At 45.3% G+C, this 21,082-nt stretch overlaps 1 long non-coding RNA gene across 2 annotated transcripts in view; it reads right to left on the bottom strand.

Annotated features, from left to right (window-relative positions):
• Positions 1-1,564: 1,564 nt before the first annotated feature.
• The window catches only part of LOC308620882, a 43,682-nt gene continuing 24,164 nt past the window's right edge, over positions 1,565-21,082 (bottom strand). For both annotated transcript variants that reach the window (XR_014016355.1, XR_014016356.1), the window contains one exon: positions 1,565-4,942. This is a non-coding gene — a long non-coding RNA (uncharacterized lncRNA). The remainder of the gene's footprint in view (positions 4,943-21,082) is intronic.

Below are 21,082 nucleotides of genomic sequence, written 5' to 3'. Positions count from 1 at the left end.
GCCCACGGCTGACTCACAGCCCGAGAGGCTGGCAGCTAGCTAGCAGCAGACCGGCCGGCCGCCCAAGAGTGAGCTCATTAACCACAGGGACCATGAGCAATGCCATGTCACCAAGGCCCACTCCATCTGTGGAGGAAGAGAGGCCCCATCCCTGCTCTTCTTCAAGACCACTGGCTCTGGGAGGTCCAAGGACCACTTGTCCCTGTACTCCTGGGTGTCCCCAACATCCTGCCATTTTACCTTCCATAAAGGCGATTCATTACATGGCCAGTGACAGATGATGTCATTTGTGTGCCTTGGTGAGAAGGTCACATGACTACATTCATAAAGCAGAACTCAGTGCTCAGCCAGACACTGTGCCCCTATTTGGGGTTTGGAAAATATGGTTACTGTTAATGTGCTAAACTGAGGCCTTCCTGTCTGTGGTAGAAAAATCCACCAGGCATGGCTTAATTAAACTAAGAAAATTATCTCCAGCAGGCCTGCCTAGGCTGCAGAAATTGCGTCCCTTCCTGAGGCCGACAGCAAGAGAGAAACAGAACACACACGCTCACATGCTATCTATAAAACCAAAAAACATCCTCCTGAGGAAAGGAAACCATTTCAGTCTTCATTCATCTTAATGGTCAAATTGGGTCACAGAATAATAGAGATTAATGGTATCTCTTAAGAACAACCAAACCCGGAGAAATGTTTCAAAAGAGGTACCTCTTGAGTGTGGGTGACTTTTAAGTAACCAATACTCATTATAATTTGCTATTCCAAGGCAGTGTGTCAAGACTGGTGAATAAATCCATGGCTGGCTTATATACCTGGGCTCTAGGAAGCTCTTTCTACTCCCAAGAATTTCTCCACCCACTGGTGATGATCTGGAGTTTCCTTTGATTCAAGGTTTTACTTTCAGAGTCCTCTTTCACAATATTTACATAATGGAATATTTACATTACCAGCACTGATTGTGTTTGAGAGATAGCTGAGCATTATGGCCTGTTGGATTTCTTTTCCTCTGTTTCTTTCTCTCCTTTCTTTCCTTTTTTCTTCCCTCTGTCCCTCCCTCCTTCCTTCACTCCTTCCCTCCTCCATTTCATTCATTTATTTATACTGTAAATATCTACTGAGCACATACTGTGTGCTGGAAGGGAGTATGGAACAATGTCTAAGAGTCTGGGGCCATGGATCCAGGCCTTTTGCTTTCTTCTTCCATGACTTACGCATGACTTAAGATGCAGTTTTCTTATCAGCCAAAAGGGAACAATAATGAGACCTCCCCGCTAAGACTGTTGAGGGATCGTATGACCTATTACACATAAAACACTCTCCATCCCTGGTCCTTCCCAAGTGTCCCACAAATGTTATCATTGTTATCAAAATAATAAAGAATGTAGCTCTGTAGTTAAACAGCTCAGGTTCAAATCCTGGCCGCTACCTACCAGCAATGTGACCCTCGGCAAGTAAGTTCTCTGTGCCTCAGTCTCCTCATCTGTAAAATGGGACTAATAATAGGTATTTGTTTCATAGGGTTGTTGAAAGGATTTATTAAGATAATATTTGTAAGGTACATAAAACAGTGCCTGACATATAGTAAGCACTCAATAAATCATAGCTATTATGGTTGCTGCTATTATTATTGGTGGTTCTGGAAATATGAAAATGGGAAATAAGAAAGACACTCACTCTAGTAGAGAAGCCAGGCATGTAAGTGAGTAATGACAATGGTGAATGAGTAGAAAAGCAGAAGTAGATACAGAGCACAGGAGGAAGGTTTAGCTTTTGGAGAGAAGGGCAAAGAAAGCTTCACCAAGGAGGTGTCCAAATAGGACATCATTAGGACACGTGTAAAACCTCATTAGGAAACACTTTATTTTCTTCATCTTCCCAAATTTATTCTTGAGTCTCAAGTATGAATATCTCTGGCCAGTTCTCAGAGTTCTCTGCAATCTGGCCCAGCTCTATTTTCTTGCACACTCAGATACGTCAGCCTGCCTTACAGCTAAACGTCTGCCTTACTGTCCCTCAGCCTGACCTTCTGACCTTTGGCCCCACTGGTCCCATGTTCTAGAACGCCCTCCCTCTCATGAGCCCCTGTGTACAAATCCTATGTGGTCTTCAAAACCCAGCAGAACTTCACCTGCTCTGTGAAAACCAAATTCCACATTGCTGTGCCCTCTTCTGCCTCTTTTGCACTTTTCCGAACCCTGCAGTTGGCATTGTCCCGTCGTCCACTGGGGTTTGCCTTTTTCATCCAGGCTCCTCCTTTGCCTTCAGTAACCGATTCCCTATTCTTGGGGTCTCCATTCCTGACATCTTACATGCTCTGCTCCCCCATCCCCGTCCTCACTTCCAGTCAGCCTCATCTGTAGTGGTGGTCCCATCAACTCCCCCGGTTCCTGCCTCCTCGCACCCTCCCAGGCTGTGACACTGGCCTCTGAGCTGAGCATCTGACTCCTGTCTCCGGTTCCCAATCTCTCCCACGCACTGTTGCCTCCACAGAGATTAGCTGGGGCCAAGAAGAGGCAAAAAAAAAAAAAAAAAAAAGACTGACTTTTCATTGTCTGCTCTTGGGAATCTTTCCAGTTTTGCATCATGTGCATGGATTTATCTGCTCATTAAAAAAAAGAAAGAAATGTTTAAATAAATGAGTATATTGAAATAAAGTCTCCATGCTTTGTCCATTTTGTCCCACCTGAGTTGGCAACTCTCAGGAATCTCCCCAGCCTAGGGGTGCAGAACCTCCTGGCTCTGCCATACAATGTTTTCCTTCTCATCGGGCGCAGACGGGCTGGCTCCTTGGCCACAGAGAAAGGCTTCAGACGTGCTTTGAGAGAAGAGAACCGGTAATGACAGCAAATCCTCTGTCTGAAGTCCCGCTTTGTTTAGACATTTTATTTGCTTAACTTTTAAGTGTTTGAGAAATTGGGAGAAACTTTTTCATCCCTATCCAGATAAGGCAAGAGAAAGTTGTGTCCCTATGAGCTTGTGAGAGCCTCTCTTTACCAAGGAAGCCCTTCCAGGTCTGGGGTACAAGTTAGGGGCAGGAAGCAGTGTAGGGAAGGCAGGGTGGTAGTGGGCATTGATTTTGATGGGAAATAAAGGGAGAGCGAGACCCTTTGACCCATGTGCTCCTTGAAGTTCACAGTTCCTGTTTCTTTATGATCAAAAGGCTCCTAAGAGTACACAGGCAGCGCAGATTTAGCAGATCCTAACACAGCTGATTAAAGAAATAGCGTAATTGCCAGACTTTTACAAAACCTGCACAATATTAGCGCAAAGTGACTAAACAGCAGTGCATCTGGGTTACCACCACTGAGTGCTGAGATGGTCAGTGGCATCCCACGGGCAGTGCCCTGGGGCTGGCACGGGGGGTAAGAGACCCCTTGCTGCTCCTAAGCGAGGCCCAGCTCTTCCCAGACCCCACTTCCCTACCTCCAGCCAAGCAGACCCCAGGTACGCTCCTGCCAAACGACCAGCCAAGAGGTGAAAGAAGGCACAGCATCGAGTCATCGGAGACCACAGAAACAGGACAGAGATGGAGTTCAGGTCTAGGAAGAGATCATAAAGTCCACAAAGAGAGTTATCTGAGCTGCAGTCAGCAGGGAAAACATGCCAGCAACCGCCCTCCCCGCTGGCCCCCAATCTTTTGCAGTTGCCAGTTTATCTCCAGTCTTCTCCCTGAGTTGCCAACTGACATTGGTCAATCCAATTCCAGGTCACAGACTTCAGCCAGTTACAAACAATCGTTCCTGCATGGAGGGAAGCTTTGAGCCAATTAACAGGTCATTTAAAAGGGCTCTTTGGCTTCTAAACAGGGTTTTCTTTGCCCATTGCTAAATGCTTCAAATAAACTTTTTAAATAAATCAAGGTAGCAGCTCCCATGGAGATGCTGACTGACTTGAAGTGGGTGCAGGGGGGATGCCCTGTGTCCTGAGACCTCAGTGCTTATCACACATCCCGGAACTGAGGGGTGAGAAGGCAGGAGCAGGGTTGCTTCAAGGTGTCTACCCTCAACTTCTTTCCTAAGGCAAAAAAAATTCCAAATTAGTGTTTGTTTTCTTTCACAAGTCAAGGGCTTTGCATTTTCAATGAAGTGCCTTCTACCAAGAGGAATTTTATAATCTGATTCAAGGGGATTTCAGCTCATGAAAGAGGATTAGGAGCCATTGGTTGGGTGACAAGTTGCAACGTATTTCCTATCAAGAGCCTCTTAAGTTTCTTTTCCCTGTCTGGGAGCTCTGCTCTCTTTACCATAAGAAGCTCAGAAGACACACATTAGACACTCAGGTAGTTTTCTCTCCTGAGGTGCCCCCACCTCCTTCTCTTGCTCTTTGCTGTACATCAAAAAGTCCATGTTGCCTTTTTAAACTTTGAGGCAAAACAAAAATGTCTGGGAAATGAAAACCAAAATTGTAACTAATCCTCGGGCCCCTGGGCACAGGTAGTAAGATGAACAAGATCTGAATTTAATCGTTCTGATTGCTATGTCTCCACTGGGCCAGTCACCTCATCCCAGAAAAGGGCAAGACGAGAACATTCTTCCTCTCCAAACAGGAGCAGTGTTCCAGGCTGGCTGCTTAAGCAGGAGCTATCAGACAAGGTCCGAAGAGACACCGCCAGCAGGACTCGGGCAGCTGGAACCCAGTTCCCTGGCAGCTGCCTGCTAGGCCTGGCTCTGCACCAGGGCAGGGGCTCCCGTGGCATTCTTCTGCAAGATGTGTAAGCTGGGAGGAAGGATGAGCGGACAGCCCTTTCCAACCTCCCTCTGACTCACAGGACAAAAGAGGACTAATTGTTTTTCTCTTGAATGAGCATGTAGGCATTAAAAAAAGGCTGCCTTGTGAATGGGAGACCTTGAACTTGGAGTCAGCCATATCTGGGTCCCAGTTCTTGCTCTGCCATTTTCTAGCCATGCATACGTCTCCAAGCCTCACACCCTTCATCCTTCACCTGTAAAGGGGAAAAGGAATAATACCAATTTAATGGGGCATTATCAGGATTAAAGGCAATACGGTACAGGATAGGGCCAGACTCCATAAACGTCTGCTAAATTGGAATCATCAGTATGGTCAATGGACAGATTCAGGAATAACAAACCTAATCTGCACAATTCAGAACTGCTTTTATTTATTTTTATGGTTTCTAACTCCTTTGTTAGAAGGAGATGGAAACTTCCTCCTGGATTTCTTCAACTTCTAAATAAGGCTCCTATTAAATTCATAACGAGAAAGGCCATTGTCTAGACAATATCCTCTTAGCAACCCCTAGAAGGCCACTGGTTTCGCATGATCAATTTTTCATCACAACTAATTTTCAGGCTCCTGAGAGCCAGGGTGATCACTTCAAATCACCCTGCTTCTGATGAGTTTAGGTGACATCTTGGTGTCTTGGTCCCTGATCCCATCAGGCTTTTCTCCTTTGGCCCCTACCTCCATTGCAGGTGATCTCTGAGCTTAGGATGCTCAGGACAAGTGCTTCCTCCCTCCCTCCCTCTGAATGCCCAGCCTGGGGCTTGGCTGCAACCAGGACCCCAGAATCTCCCCCTTCTTTTACAGAAATTCTGAAGCAAGCCGCTCCTTCTGCCTGCAGCTCAGGTGGAAAATGTCCCAGTGTTACTGGTAGAATGATTACCCTTTTACTTACACGGCTTCCTCCCTTGGGTATCTCAATCGCTTTTTGAAAGGAACGTTTTTTAAAAATGCCTTTCTGCTGCAATTCCCTTGCTTCATTTTACCTTCTCCCCTCTCCCCAGCTTTGTCGTTTGTTGGTTCAGTTACTAATGTATTGGAATAATAGCCCCAGTTACTAGTAGAGGTGTAAATAAGACATGCTTCCTTAACCTAAAGAGTTAAAATAAAGAAGCAGCTGTTTTTCACTCATTCATTCCAGCACGTTTCCTGAGCAGTGACTGTCTTCAGGTTACTTTCCTCAGGAAATGTAGATGAATAATACAGTGCGTCTGGCTTCAAAGAGCTCAGAGGTTAGAGCAGGGACTCTGACCCCAGGCTTCATGCGTATGATACGGAGGACCTACAACCCTCTGAAATGATAGACATAGTTTATGTATATGTGCCCATTGAATTTTTCAGGGAGAAAATATAACTCTTATCAGATTCTCAAAGGCATCCAGAATTTAAGAAAAGTGGTGTTGGGGAGGGGTGATTAAGAGCCACTGATGCAGGGCTTCCCTGGTGGCACAGTGGTTGAGAGTCCGCCTGCCGATGCAAGGGACACGGGTTCGTGCCCCGGTCCGGGAGGATCCCACATGCCACGGAGCAGCTGGGCCCGTGGGCCACGGCCGCTGAGCCTGCGCGTCCGGAGCCTGTGCTCCGCAATGGGAGAGGCCACAGCAGTGAGAGGCCCGCGTACCGCAAAAAAAAAAAAAAAAAAAAGAGCCACGATGCAGATGGAGATACTGACATGCAAACGAATTGTTAAGCTGCTGTATCTTGCAGTCACCTTTGAGGGATTGCTTCTCTCTCTCCTGTATCCAGTCTGTCAGGAAATCCTACTGGCTCCACCTTGAAAATATATCACAAATTTTTCCTCTCCTCATCCCTGCCACTGCTACCATCCTGGTCCATGCCATCCTTACGGCCTGGAGAATTGCTTCTACCTTCATCCCTACAGTATATTTTTACCACCGAAGACAGCCTGATGCTTTTAAAGAACAAAGCAGGTTATATCACTCCTCTGATTAAAATGCATCAAACGCTTCCCTGTTCATACAGAATAACCCCAAAGGCCTCATGCTGTTCTGGAAGGACCGATATGCTAATCCTTCACCTCTGTTCCTTCTCTGACCTTGACGCTAACATGTTTTCTCTCACTCACTCCTCTCCAGCCTCATTTACTTCCTGCTGGTCCTCATGCATCTCTGGTAAAGGCAGCAGGGCATTTGCACGCGCTTTCCTCTGCCTGCAACACTCCTCCCCCAGATGTCAGCTTGGCTTCCTCCTCTGCTTTATTCAAATCTCTGCTCAGAGGTCACTTGATCAAAAATGTCTCTTATGACCAACCTAGCCAGAGCAGCACCCCACTTCCTCTCAGCCTTGGTTTTCTCTTTCATCTGACATTAAATGATATATTGGTTCATTTGCATATTGTACACCCACCCCACTCCACACACGCACATGCATGTAAATCCCTTGAAAGCAGGGACTTCGGCTGTTAGGTTCCTCACTCTATCTCTCATCACTCTATCTCCAGCCCCCTAGAGCAGTGCCTGGTTTATAGAAGCTTCTAAATAAACATTTGCTGAATGAATGAATGAACAAACTGCACATAGGGGCAAAGGCAGTGAGGTGAGTAATAATAGCTTTGTCTATAAAACACTATGGAAGAAGAAACCACTAACTCTGTTTTGGGAAGGTGAGGGGGAGAAACCTGCCAGCTTATAGAAAGCTTCTGGAGGAGGTGATACACCATATTAGCATGTTAAAGGCAAGGGCCTAGAGCCAGGGCTGTGGAGAAAGGTCTGTCAGGCAGAGGAAATAGCATGGGCTAAAACCTGGGGAGGTATAGCCTACTGGGAACTATAAGCAGCTCGTGTGCCTGGAATATTTACCTAAGGAAGAAGTCAGGGAGTGACAGGAAATGAGATGGAACAATGGACAGGGACCAGATCATCAAGGGTCTAATATGTCTTAGCTGAAGACTCTAGATTTTATCCTGTAAGTGATGGGGAGCCAGCTGAAGATTTTCAGCTGTGTGGGAGTATGCCTAGAAAAATTGCTCTGTGGCAGTGGGCAAGACAGCTTAGAGCCGAGAAGATAGGGAGCCTGGTGATACATGTGATACAGATGATATAGGTAGGTGAGAATCACGGAGGCCAGAACTAAGAAGGGACGGTAGAGATGGAGAGAAAGGAATTGGAACTAGGGAAACAAGACTCTGTAACCCACTGCATTGGAAAGGTGAGAGAAAAGAAAGAGGCCAGGTGACTCTACATCAGGGTCTACTGACACAAGGCCCTGGGGTCCCCAGGCCCGTCCCTTGCTCATCGCAAGGATCAGTAACCATGGGACTCCTTCCCCCTGAGACATGACTTGGCCTCAGAATCCTCCTCAACACAGGGTACCAGGCAGACATCACCAACTAATTGGAGTCGATGTCAAGTGTTAATCTGTTTGTCAATCCTGATATAAGGTTCTAGTTTGAGTGACTCTATGGTGCTATCGTGAATAAAAGAAATAGTATAGAAAAAGAAGAAGGCTCTGGCAGGAAGATTTAAGTTAAATTTGCCCACGGGGTCCAATGCATGCAGGAATTGTTCAGATGGAGGACAGCGGAGAGGATAGCTAAACAGCTCCCCCATGTGTCCTAACTCAGCTTCCTCACATCTCCTTCCTTATCTCTCATCCTCCTGTTGAGGACTGAGAGCACAGACCTGTCACCCTCCAGCAGTCCTCCGCACCTCCAGCCTCAGGCCCCGAGGCCTGTCCTGTTTGGGATCCTTCCCTCCTCTCCAGCTTCATCGTGTGCTTCTTACCACACAGTTTACGTTCCAGCCCCCCTCTCTCTCCATCATCTTATTCCTTTCCCCTGGAACATTCTTCCCCTCTCCTCCACTCCTCTAGCTTGGTCCAGTTAATGCCTGCTTATACATCCCCTGCCCGCTTAGATGTTGCTTCCTTCAGGAAGCCTTCCTGGATGCCCTCTCTTAGCACTCTTGACTTCCCCATCTTAGCACCACTCCATCCCACGGTGTTGCAGTTGCCTCGTGATTTGTCTGTCTCCTCCAGTAGCCCCCAGTAGCCTATAAGCCCCATGAAGGCAGGGGCCATGCACCTCATGTTTCTAGTTATAGAGTAGGAGTCTCTCCATACTGTGGTTTCCTCCTCCACGTTCCCAGATGAGTTCTAAACCCACCCTTGAAGCCTAGTGTCACCTCTCCACACACAACAGTAGGTGTGTTCCCATCAGCCTGCCTCCCCACCTGGCACCCTGGGGTCCCTCCTGTCCCAGCCTGAATTGAGATGGAAGGAGATGAGGGTGGGGAGTGGGTTTTGGGGGAGGGTCTCAAACAGCTTCTGAGTCTCCAGACTTAAGGGAGCTGACACTCATGGCTGCCTCTCCACGTCCCAGGGGGAATGAGAGCTTGTTGGAAGCTGTTAGGTCTCTCAGGTATTATTTCCATAAATGGGTTGATCCTTCACTCATTGGTAGAGCAGAATTCATATGGTCTAAAGTATGAAGCAGGAACTTTCCTCGCAGTCCAATGGTTAGGACTCCACCCTTCCACTGCAGGGGACACGGGTTTGATCCCTGATCAGGGAACTAAGAGCCCACAAGCTGCGTGGCCAAAGAATAAAAATAAATACATAAATAAAATAAAGTATGAAGCAGAATTTAGATTCTGGTTGGTTCCTTGGGAGACATTTGTTTCCTAAGCTGGCCTTTCCAGATCTGGTGACAACACCTTCCATTTTATTCTTCCCAGGTAAATGCCCAAGGGTGCCTATTGGGAGAATAGACAACCAAGAACACAGTTTCTAGAAACTGCAAAGAACATCCTCCTCTAATTCCTGTAAGGAGGCATTTCTCTAAGAAAGGCTTGTTGAGAAAAAAAGGCACTGGGGCCTAGGGATACCAGCACCTAGTGCACTGGGCACTCGTTTTTGTAGAAAATAGCAAAATAAGAGGATGCTGCTTTGGGCTGGGGAGAATATCTGGGGAGAGTAGGAGGGTACTCAGAGACAATGACACAGAAAACAAACAAAAAGGATCTGGCTGGGAGTTTATGAGTCACTGTAATTAAAGGGGGTCCTGAGAATCTAGCTGGTATTCACCTTTTGTATGCCTATCTTGGGTGAGACGTTGATTCAACAAACATGACCTGAATGCCGACAATGTGCTAGGCACTGTGCCAGGTGTTAACAAGAAGCAGCAGCCACGTGTGTGGTTGGAGATGCCTAAGTACAGGCTGAGCACAGTGCTTCCTGCCCAGGGCTCTCGTTCAAGAACATGGGTGTTGCAATCTGACAGATAACAGTTCAAATAACAGCTCTGCCACTTACTGGCTATGTGATTTTGAGCCAATTAGCAATCCCAGGTTTCTAATTTATAAAATAGAAATAATAGCACTTATCTCAGGGCTTCCCTGGTGGCGCAGTGGTTGAGAGTCCACCTGCTGATGCAGGGGACACGGGTTCGTGCCCCGGTCCGGGAGGATCCCACATGCCGTGGAGCGGCTGGGCCCGTGAGCCATGGCCGCTGAGCCTGCGCGTCCGGAGCCTGTGCTCCGCAACGGGAGAGGCCACAACAGTGAGAGGCCCGCGTACTGCAAAAAAAAAAAAAAAAAATAGTGCTTATCTCAAAATGTTGCTGTGGAGAATAAGCAAGGTGATGGCACATAGGAGGCCTCCCGCAAACGCATGCTTTGATTTTTTCATTCAGTAAATATTTATTGCTATTATTCTGGTCCACATCCTTGCTCTCTGAACTCCATCACCTTTTGTCTCCATTATTTCAGCATCTCTGTGAAGACAAGCAGAGACAGAAGAACATTAGCCAATGTAGAATAACAGCTTATACTGACTCGTCTAAGTAGGCATTTTACCTGCCAAATAATTTGGATTTTTCCCCCCAAAAGGATAAAAACCTCTCTCTAATTAAATCAGTGGGCAGGATGCCTTCCTCCTCAAGTGACGGCTGACATTGCTAGCAGCACTTCTGTATGAGTGTCTGGCAAGTGACCACTGAAGGCGGCCACAGAAGTGGTTAGTGCAGCCCTGACATGAGTGGCCTGGCAGCCTCGGCAGACACCAGCTGCTTGGAGCCCTCTGCTGCTGGCAGAGGTGACCAGGCAAGATCACACATCCAGACAAGGTTCAGGTTTGTCCCACTGTCACCCAAGGCCCAGAAAGTCTGACTCCAGTGAGAAAGAATGCTCAGGGCAACCATAATGCACTCTTCAGGTTTTCACAAGCTCACACACAAACATACACACACGCACAGAATCAGAGCCAGGCTGGTGTTTCTAAGCAAATTCATTCTGCAATGAATCTACAGTGGATCCTGGCTAAAAAAATAAATAAGCTATAAAAGACATGCCAGGCACTATTGGAAATTTGAGTATAGGTAGAATGTTAGATGATATTGTGCAATTAGGGTCAATTTGCTTAGGTGTGAGAAGGGTATTGTGCATGTGGGAGACTGGCCTCGTTGGGATATATATTGAAGAACTAAGGGGCAAAGTGTCATGGTGTCTAGAAAATAATTTAAAATAGTATAGCAAAATAGAGAGGTAAACAGATAGATAGACAAAGAAATAATGCAAATATGGCAAAACTTTTACAATTGTTGAATTCAAGTCAAGGGTTTATTGGATTATTCTTTCAAGTTTTCTTTTTTTTCTTTTTCTTCATTTTTTGGCAGGGGGAGCTGCGTTGGGTCCTCACCGACGTGTGGGCTCTTTTTCTAGTTGCAGCGAGCGGGGGCCACCCCTTGCCATGGTGACTGGGTCTCTCATCACGGTGGCCTCTCCCGCCTCGGAGCACGGGCTCCAGCGTGCAGGCCTCAGCAGTTGCAGCACACGGCCTCAGTAGTTGTGGCTCACGGGCTCCAGAGCACAGGCTCAGCAGCCGTGGAGCATGGGCCTAGCCGCTCTGTGGCATGCAGGATCCTCCCAGACCAGGGATTGAACCCGCATCCCCAGCACCGGCAGGTGGACCTTCAACCACTGCGCCACCAGGGAAGTCCCAACTTTTCTTTATGTTTGAGAACTTTCATAATAAAAATAGGGATGGAAAGAATTATAAAGTAAGAATTAGCCACAAAAATACTAAAAAGCTGAAGTTTTTCATGACCATCCTGATTCACCTGAGTTGTACACAGCGTATTCGTGTGAATAAGGATGAGAAGAGTGTAGAGGATACTTAGCGGGGCTCACTGCAGACAATAGGGGAAGGGGCGGAGCCACACGGAACAACACGATGGCCGTCTTGAAAGACCTTGATCCTATTCAGCTCCTCCTCTTACGTGTTCTCACTCAGGCTTTACAAACGACCCAATGAATGAAGTAAGTGTTACGCTCTGTTGTTTTTTTTTTTTTTTTTTTGTGGTACGCGGGCCTCTCACTGTTGTGGCCTCTCCCGTTGCGGAGCACAGGCTCCGGATGCGCAGGCTCAGCAGCCATGGCCCACGGGCCCAGCCGCTCCGCGGCATGTGGGATCCTCCCGGACCAGGGCACGAACCCGTGTCCCCTGCATCAGCAGGCAGACTCTCAACCACTGCGCCACCAGGGAAGCCCACGCTCTGGTTTTTATAAAAGTTACGGGAACTGTAACTCAGAGAGATTGAAGTCAGTTACCTAAAGTCATGTAACGTGTGACAGAGCCAGGACTAAACCCAGGTCTTCTCCTTTAAATCTTGTGCTCTTTCCTCGACATCGTGTATCTTACCGTGGGTACTCCCAGAAGCAGACCTTGAGACAGGAATTCAGGTTCAATGAGTGTATTTGGGAGGTTCAGGCACCAGCAGTGGGAGAGTGGGAAAGATGGGAGTGCGTATTGAGCCAGCGACCACAGTGGCCAACTGAGGCTTAATCCCATAGGAAAAAATGGGAGATACAATATAAAACACATGTCTCATAATGATCCCATCCAGTGGTGAGGAAGCTGGGATGTTTATTCCCCAGTTACCAAGAATCCTTTCTTGAGGGCTGCTCCTCAAGTGTTAATTCCCCAGCACTTCTAGCCTGCTGAAGTTCTGAAAAAAAAAGTCCTCAGACACAGAAACACAGATAGAAGGTTGACCTGTGCACCCCAGCTCAGTTAGATTCAAGGGGTGTAAATAGCATACTGACAGTCTGACTTTAGGGAAGCCCAGCCTCGGCTGCTGCCTTCCTCTCTTTACCAGCCAAGCACAAGAAGTAGAGATCATCTCAGACTTTAACACCAGCCAAGGAAATCCAGCCCCTGCTTAGGGTGAGGTAAGATTTAAAGCCACCCATTCATTCAGATGGAGCCACATCTGGGAATTACAACCTAAGAGGAGCAGCAGCAGACATACATGTGTACACAGCATTGCTGGTTTTGAAGATACTCCAAGCCATATAAGGCTAAGAATGAACCACTCAGAGGGAGAAGTTCAACAGCTGTTTACCAGAGTGTAAAAGCGAATGAACTGGGCTCATCATACATTCAGACACTACATCAAGCTCCTTATTACAACCCAGAGATGGGTTACAGCCTGGAATGAATATGGGACCCAGTGGCATGATCCAGCATCCCTTTCACTTCTCATTATTCATGCTGCATGCAATGCTCTGAACAATCAGACACATCCAACTGAAAATCGCTTACAAATGGGAAAATAATGGACAACAATAATTTATTTAAAATCTTTTTTAAAAAAATTTTACAGCCACTATAGCTCCAGCAACAGAACTCAAAATATTTCACTCACAATTCTGCAACTACCAATAAATCAGTCTGCTGGTTTTTTCCATGTATCCTTCCAGAGAAATAGAAGTCTCTCAAGGAGCTAAACTGTAGAGATAATACATGTTAGAATGGGGCAGGTCACCCAAAGGAGTTGGGATGTTCACATGTTTGGAAAGGAACCAGTCAATCTTGGAAGTGCTGTCAAAGGACAGTAACAAAAGCAAGCCCCAGACACTTTGCCCAGCACCCTCTTGGGAGATACAGAACTTTAGTCAATGGGTTTTGAGTGTTTCCAGTTCTGCTGGCAGGACAATCCCTACGATAGAATCAGGCTGTTTTAGCTGGAAACTACTAGATACACAATTTCTCTTAACTCCTTTTTTCTGGTTCCATGTTTGTCAAGCAACCTTATGACTCCCTGTAGATCTGTCGCACAAAGATAATACTCCAGTCCTGCTGACTGAGTATTTCTGATCCCCATCATATTGATTTCTCATGAAAAACCAAGAAAGTTACTTTTTCTTTTTTTGGCTAGCAATTTATAGGACTATGTGCCCAGCGTTGTTCTAGCACTATGAACTTTACATAGACCTACTCATTTTAATCCTCATGATGACTCTAGGAGGTAGACATTATTATGGCCCCCATTTTGGAGATGAGTAATGAAGAGTGTAAGTAATTTGCCCAACAATACATAACTAGTAAGGAGGTAGAGCCAGAACATGAACCCAGACAGCCTGGCATCAGAGCCCATGCTCTTAACACCATGCTACATTGCCTCTCATTAAGTTTTGGGGATTTTTTTCATGATAAAATATACATAACATAAAAATTTAAATTTTAACCCTTTTTAAGTGTACAGTTCAGTGGCATTAAATACATTCACAGTGTTGTGCAGCCATTTCTACCATCTATTTCCAGGAGTTTACCATCATCCCTAATGGAAAGTCCATACCTGTAAAACAGTAAGTTCCATTCCCGCCCCCTTCTCCCCGCCACCCGCCCCGGCCCCTGGTAACCTCTATTCTACTTTCTACCTCTAAGAATTTGCCTATTCTAGGTACATCATATAATTGGAATCCTACAGTATTTGTCCTTTTGTGTCTGTTTTATTTAACTTTGCATAAAATTTTCCAAGGTTCTTCTGTGTTGTAGCATGCCTCAGAATTCCATTCCTTTTTTTTTAAAATAGATCTTTATTGGAGTATAATTGCTTCACAGTACTGTTATTTTCTGTTGTACAAAAAAGTGAATCAGCCATATGCATATATATGTCCCCATATCCCCTCCCTCTTGAGACTCCCTCCCATCCTCCCTATCCCACCCCTCTAGGTCATTGCAAAGCACCAGGCTGATCTCCCTGTGCTATGCTGCTGCTTCCCACTAGCTACCTATTTTACATTCAGTAGTGTATATATGTCGATGCTAATCTCACTTCGCCCCAGCTTCTGCCTCCCACCCCGTGTATGCTGAGTAGTATTCCACTGCATGTATATACCACATTTTTAAAATCTATTCTTCCATCGATGGACATTTGAGTTGCTTCTCTCTTTAGGGTTTGATGCTCCCTATAATTTCTTTCGTTTTTTTAAGATTTTTTTTTGATGTGGACCATTTTTAAAGTCTTTATTGAATTTGTTACAATATTGCTTCTGTTTTATGTTTTTTGGTTTTTTGGCCACGAGGCATGTGGGATCTTAGCTCCCCTACCAGGGATCGAACCCGCACCCCCTGCATTGGAAGGTGAAGTCTTAACCACTGGACCACGAGGGAAGTCCCAATGCTCCCTATAATTTCATCCCACGTCGTGGCTTCTCCTTCTGCTTTGGCTTCCTCTGCTCCTTGCCTCTGGGAGAGAAAGCATCATAGTGTTGGGAAAGGTGTCTCTGTTCCACATGATATTTATATTTCTCTCAGTAAGTAAATACATTGTCATTCTACTGTGGATCCCAGGCATTCATTAATTTCATTTAAAGCAAAGATAGACTCTAAGTCTTGACACCTCTGGGGATCTACATGACTGAGTCTCCTTGTCTTGAAACTGGGAAGTCACAAAGTCTATCCTGAGACAAAAAAGATACACAGTTCCAGACACAAGCATTCTCTATGACTGACAGGCAGGTTATGTTTTTGGAGGCAACTTTTGTTTATATCACACTAATTTCCATAAATGCAACATATACTTTGTATACTTAGCTGCTATTTATTCAAACCTGATCATGTGTCAGGCACCATATTAAGTACTTTTCAAATATTACCTCACTTAATCCTGACAATAAGCCTGCAATAACAAATATTATTACCCCCATGTAATAGATAAGAAAGGTTAAATAATTTGCCCAAGATCACACAGCTAGTAAATGTCAGATGGCTACATGTTACTCTAGCAGGTAGCTATACCATAATTTACTTAACTTTTGACTATTTTCACTGAGTAGAAGTTTGTTACTTTAAGTAATTCTGTAAGGAACATCTTTATGCACATAGCTTTATCTTTCCTTGATGTTAGTTCCTTAGGATGTATTTCCAGAAGTACTGTTACTGAATCAAGTAGTATGAATATTTTTCTGGCTCTTGAATTGCTAAGTTATTTTCCAAAATGCTGACAAAGATGGCTACTCTAAGATTTTATGCCAAGGTTCCAGAATTGGTGAAATTGCAGATCAGGAAGGCAAATGTTGAAGCCTTCCCACCTCTGCTGTCTGGGCTTCTGTTTGTTTGTTTGCGGGGGCAGGGTGTTGTTTTTCTTGTATTTGATCCAACATCCTTAGTCGGATCCTAGAATTCCCAGTTAGTCCCATGGCACCAAGTCTTACCTTCCTCTATTGATGTTCTGTTTTGTGCCCCCAAGACATTCTTCCTTCTGTCCCCTTCTTCTCCCAAACACCCGCCCCCCCTCACAGGAAACATACCTCCTTTCAGGACTCATAACTGTTATTTAAAAAAAGGAGCCTCTGAACAAATTCACACTGAGCTACTAAAGAGTGATTACAACACCTGCTGGTAATTTGTAATTTGTTTTCAAGATAGGGTGCCTGGGAAATTTGTTTTAAGGAATAATGGGACAGGTGCTCAGAGTGGTGTATATGAGGAATGTCCTGGAGGTGTCGATGACAACAGCAGCTGATTAGGCAACCTAAATGTCTAACAATACTGGATTGTTAAATAAATTATGATAAGCCATTTATCCAAAGACCACAGAGCTATTTAAAATGAGGACATAAATGTGTACTACTGACTTGAAATGGTAGTATTAAATAAAGGGGGACAAATTATAAAACATTTAATATAATCACAGTTTGGTAAAGGAAATAAATACATACATGCATATAACTATACATGTATATATACACATATATCTATGTGTGTATATATTACATCATATATGTAACATTGTATATGTATAATATCAATACATATATAATCAACAACCAAAAAAAAAAAACTGGAAGGATAGACACCAAAATGTTTTCTTTAGGAAAGTGGGAGTAAGGATGATTTTTTTCTCCCTTTAAAACCTATTTTCTAATTAACATGTATTACTTATGTTATCTTTCAAAAAAAACTTTTTTGGGATGGTTGCTTAGAGTTGGCACTGCCTTGGAGAGAATGAGCATGTAAGGGCACATTTCAAACGATGTGGCAGGTGGGTGGGAGAGACATGAGGGCTGGGAGTTTGTCAGAGGTTTGGGGCTGGAAGCTTGGGACCCTCCAATCCACAGCACTGATATTGGCTACTCACCTACTCCTCAGCCTATCCTCTCCTCACTGTGCCCCACCCAAAGGAGAAAAGGGCTCGCACTAATTTGCCCCTCTCTGAATGGCTATAAAAAAGCAAATTGAGGGCTTCCCTGGTGGCGCAGTGGTTAAGAATCCACCTGCCAAGGCAGGGGACACGGGTTCAATCCCTGGTCCGGGAAGATCCCACATGCCATGGAGCAACTAAGACCGTGTGCCACAACTGCTGAGCCTGTGCTCTAGAGCCCACGAGCCACAACCACTGAAGCCTGCGTGCCACAACTACTGAAGCCTTCGCACCTACAGCCCGTGCTCTGCAACAAGAGAAGCCACCGCAGTAAGCCCACGCACTGCAATGAAGAATAATCCCTGCTCGCCTCAACTAGAGAAAGCCCGTGTGCAGCAATGAAGACCCAACGCAGCCAAAAATATAAATAAATAAATAAATAAATAAATAAAAAAGAAAAAGAGCAAGTTGATTTAGGATTCCATGAATCCCTACCTACTCCAGCATATGTTGAACATTTCTGTTGTGTGCTTTTGTTTAAAAAGCTTTTTAAGTGAGCTGGTGCCCATATGCACCAGGAACCTAAAATGTGGCTAGGTAGGCTGGCACAAGTCATGTTTCTTTTTTTTTTTAATAGATTTTTATTTATTTATTTTTGCATTACGTGGGCCTCTCACTGTTGTGGCCTCTCCCCTTGCGGAGCACAGGCTCCAGACGCACAGGCTCAGTGGCCATGGCTCATGGGCCCAGCCGCTCCGTGGCATGTGGGATCTTCCCGGACCGGGGCATGAACCCGTGTCCCCTGCATCGGCAGGCGGACTCTCAACCACTGCGCCACCAGGGAAGCCCACAAGTCATGTTTCTTTAATTCACTCCCATGGGTTTCTAATGAGCTCAATCCCAAACATGCTGCAAACCAGAGAATGATGATCTTCCCTTATTTCCCCTAAACCCTCCTGGGGAAAAAAGGAGGAAAGGTGGAGATGTCTTATAGCAATTTTCCATTTACTAAGCACTGGGGTTTTTTTTTGTTTACTTGTTTGTTTTTTATTTATTATTTATTTTTGGTTGCATTGGGTCTTTGTTGCTGTGTGCGGGCTTTCTCTAGTTGTGGCGAGAGGGGGCTACTCTTGGTTGTGGTGCACGGGCTTCTCATTGCGGTGGCTTCTCTTGTTGCAGAGCACAGGCTCCAGGTTCACGGGCTTCAGTAGTTGTGGCACATGTGTTCAGTAGTTGTGGCTCTCGGGCTCTAGAGTGCAGGCTCAGTAGTTGTGGCACACAGGTTTAGTTGCTCCACGGCATGTGGGATCTTCCCAGACCAGGGCTCGAACCTGTGTCCCCTGCAGTGGCAGGAGGATTCTTAACCACTGCACCACCAGGGAAGCCCCAGCACTGGTTTTAAACATGGTTTTGTTTTGTTTTTGCTTTTTGGTTTGTTTTAGCATATTCTGGAGCATGACAGGCATTGGTGCAGGGGCCACTTAGCATGGTCTTAAGAACATGGGCCCCAAGCTAGACAGAGCTGGGTTTGAATCCCAGTCCTGAAACTCACTATCTGGGTGATCTTGAAAAATTTATTAAATCTATTCTATTTTGTTTCCTCACCTGTAAAATGGGAGTAATAAAACCTTACCTCATAGGGTCATTGTGGAGATCAAATAAGATAGTCTGAAAACCACCTAGTATGGACCCTGGCACATAGTAAGAGCTCAATAAATATTACTGTTCTTGCTCTAGTTATTGATGTGTCTTCAAGGAATTACATCACAGAGAGATGAGAGAGTGACGGAGGAAAGCCATGTGGAAAGACTTGGCTTGTGGAAAGACATACCAGGGGCACTTTCCACAGATGTGGAGGAGTCAGGGAGCACTTGCAGGAAAAGAGTGACATCAAAGTTGGGATCTGAAGAATTGGTAGGAGAAGTCTGGTGAAGGGGAAGGGGCCGGGGGAGGAGAAAGGGTAAAGGTCACAGAAGTGTAAATATTCAGACAGCAGGAACTTCATGATCCTGAACTTACAGTCATTTACATCTTTGCAACAACACGACCTCCATTTTACCAAGGAGAACACAGGCTCAGAGAGGTTAATTCATTTTTCCTTTATCACACAGCTAGTAAGTGATGGCTGCATTCTGCCTTTGTATGAAGATACCCTCCAGCGCATCTTTATACTAAATATGTAGATTCCTGTAGCGTCCCATGGGTGGTGGCCTTTGCTTAGGAATCTTCTTCAGTTAAGAAGCATGGACTGGGTAGCCTCTGAGGACACAAAGATGCTTAAGATATGTCTACTGTGCTCTGGGAGCCCACAGCCTGACAGAGGAGAAAAAATTGTGATTAGTCATAATGCCAGACAGACTCTGAAAAGTTGTAAGTAGAAATTAGGAAGGCCTTCACAGACTTCAGGTCTCCATGACTTCAAGTGTAAACCTACTTGAGGGAGAAGGAAGATTCTGAAAGTTGGGGAGTATGTCAGACGATGCAGTCTAGGTAGAATGAACAGTCAGGACAAAGGCGTGGTGTTGGGTACATACACGGTGTGGTATGGACATGATGACCACATCTTCATGGCCAGAGATTGGGAAGAGATGAACAGAGTGAAGCTAGAGGCTAGAAAGACTGTGGTGCCAAGTCATGGAGGGTCCTGAATGCCGGGCTAAGGCAGTGGGACTTCTGAAGCCAATGAGGGGCCATTAAAGGTTGTTGAGGAAGCAAAAGATCTGATCTGTCCTGGATGTTAGGGAGTCCAGAGGGCTCGAGCTAATGAGTGGAATGTGGAGGGAAGGGAGACGAGAAAATCACTGAGGTACAATGGTTAGGACCCTGGGACTGAATGGAGAAGTGAGAGAAGGGCTAAGGGGACTCCAAGCCCCTACTTTCTCTGCCCTCATACCGCGGCACCTGACCTCCGTTGGTGTTCCAGGGTAGATGCTCAACAGGCCTTTGGAAACTCTGCTCCAGGCAAGAAAGGTCAGGCCAGGAGCAAACAGGAAAAGAACCACAGTCCTCTTCCTGTCACCCACCTATAGTTCCTGGTGCTCAGGTCCTGTCATCTCGGCATCTTTACACTCATCACTGTGCTTAGTTTTTGCAGAACAGAGAGCAGGTGAAAAGCGAGTCATGATTACTGTTTTTTGCCCCAGGAGCATTACTTCCTTTGTACTCCAAGACACATGGCAACTTTCCAATAAGTACTTGTTAATGGTTTGATTGATTGGGTTGTTGGTTGATGGAAGGGACTAGCAAACAGTTTAGTCAACTCCTATGAATTTTTGAGGTTCTGGAATACTAACCCACTTAATAGTCCTGCCATTAAAACAGGTTTCCCTTATTATCCTTATAATGGCATGAGAACACTCACACATTATGCTGAAGTTCCCAGGCCAAGACCACCGGATAAATAGACAGGCTTTGATGATTTGCCCAAGACTGTAAAGTGAATCGATGGACAAATTTGGGATAAATATTCAAATCCACCACACCTTATCCTATATCCAGGTTAATGGGCTGCCACCCATACCCTATTCATCCTCCAAACTGCTGTCTATATGATCTGAAATTTCCACTGGGAAAATGAAAAGTCATTAACAATGAGCACCCTTTTCCTAGAGAGCCTAGGAAAACATCCTTGAAACAGAAATATTCTGTCTATATTTTAGCTAACTTCGTAGATCACTCGGTGGTCTTCCATTTAAATTTTATTTAATGGGCACCCAGAAAAGTTTTTAAAACTTTCACTTCTTGATTAAATTTAACAATAGCCATCAATTCAATTCTAGAAATGATAATTTTTGGAGTCAGAGAGAAGTATCTCCCCCCCCCCAATCTTCCAGAGTGTATATGTCATATCTTTTGGCAAGTTATACAGAGGAGTGCTTAAACTTAAGCACTTTAAGAGGCTTCTTAAACTGCAGCCTACCCAGGAGTCCCATTAAAAAGCAAATTCTAATTCAGTAG

This window comes from Mesoplodon bidens (assembly GCF_964165515.1).
Source record: "Mesoplodon bidens genome assembly, chromosome: 7".
NCBI classification, from domain to species: domain Eukaryota; kingdom Metazoa; phylum Chordata; class Mammalia; order Artiodactyla; family Ziphiidae; genus Mesoplodon; species Mesoplodon bidens.
This window is presented reverse-complemented; position numbering and strand designations above follow the sequence as displayed.